Source organism: Echinops telfairi, unplaced genomic scaffold (assembly GCF_000313985.2).
Source record: "Echinops telfairi isolate 266 unplaced genomic scaffold, ASM31398v2 ScPeMD7_23;HRSCAF=83, whole genome shotgun sequence".
In the NCBI taxonomy this organism is placed as follows: domain Eukaryota; kingdom Metazoa; phylum Chordata; class Mammalia; order Afrosoricida; family Tenrecidae; genus Echinops; species Echinops telfairi.
Genome location: NW_022103920.1, coordinates 57,396,965 through 57,398,317, shown reverse-complemented (window position 1 = coordinate 57,398,317; position 1,353 = coordinate 57,396,965). Strand labels below are relative to the sequence as shown.

The 1,353-nt window shown below is 48.1% G+C and overlaps 1 pseudogene; it reads right to left on the bottom strand.

The window, feature by feature from the left end:
• Positions 1-240: 240 nt before the first annotated feature.
• Positions 241-764, bottom strand: LOC115869199 (annotated as a pseudogene).
• Positions 765-1,353: the final 589 nt, after the last annotated feature.

Below are 1,353 nucleotides of genomic sequence, written 5' to 3'. Positions count from 1 at the left end.
GGACGCTGACAGCCTCCTCTTTCTCCCTCAGACCTGCTAATCTGCATACATTGTTTCACTTAAACTTCACAGTTGGTTGAATTAGGTCTTAGAATCATCTCCACTCAGAAGAAGATTCCAAGCTCCGAAGCAGTTAAATCCTTTGTCCAAAGTCAGTAAGTGCTGAAGGAGGCCTTTTGTCAGGCCACAGTCCAGGGGTGACTATGAGTAACACGGTGTGGACATGTGTGCTCCCAACATTTATAGAAGGGAATGTTGTTTCTGAGGCCAGAGCATGGTCACTTCTTTTTGTTGGTTTTCAAGGTGTCCGTGGACATTCAGTGACAGCAAGGGGAAAACTCTGCGGGAGATCCATCCCAGCAAACCAAGCTTGTGTTTCACCATCCAGTGCAGCTCCCCCATCACTTCACTCTGCGAGGGATCTTTGAGAATGTCTTCAAACCCCATGAACCTCACTGCCCTTCAGGAAGTCCAGGGAGAGGTCCGAACTGGGGAGAAACAAAAGGGCTGACCCTGCTGCACAGCCTTGACTCTGAGCTGTGATTTCAGTGGGGCACAGCCCCTGATGTTCCTCAGGGTGGAAAAGTTCATCTTCTCTTGGTTGAGCAGGATAAGTTTCAGAAGCATGCCTGGGCAAAAGCTCATTTTTCACACAAGAAGAACCTTTCTGGAGAAGGCCGTGACTTTCAAAGGGTCCACGTAGGGAAAGTTCCGTAACCAGGATGCTTTTGTTCCGTCTGAGATCCAAGTCCTCTGGCCTTCATTTTGAGCCCGCTCTCCGCACCCACCTCTCGGCCCCATCATCTTCATGTTGGCTCTTCTGATGTGACTTAGTTTCTTATCTCATGTTCCTGATGTATGCGGTAGAGTCGTACATGCTGGGACTCACTGATGAGCTAGAACAGCATTGCCCAAATGGTGTTCTCTCGCCTCCGAATGCAGTATCCAAAGCAGCATCTCCTCCAAAGGTGTTCTGTGCAATCAAGTCATTCAGATACATTGGAGATTGGCATCAGTCTAATAAAACCTATAACCCAAACCCAAACTCACTGCCATGGAGTCAACTCTGACTCCGGACAGGCTGGAACTAATCCTGTGGGTGTCGCAGACTGAAACTTTTCAAGGGAGTCGAAAACCTCATTTTTCTCCCTCAGAGCAGCTGGTGATTTCAAACCACTCACCTCTTGGTTCGCAGCCCAACGTGTAACCACTACACCACTAGAACGCCTTCATATAATCTGTAAGAGAATGTTTTGCTTACACCCATCTATTGTTGACATGAACGAAACAGTTCCTAGGTTCACTCACAAATTCTCAATGTATAGACTCTCTTTGAGAGAGGGCGCCGGAGCC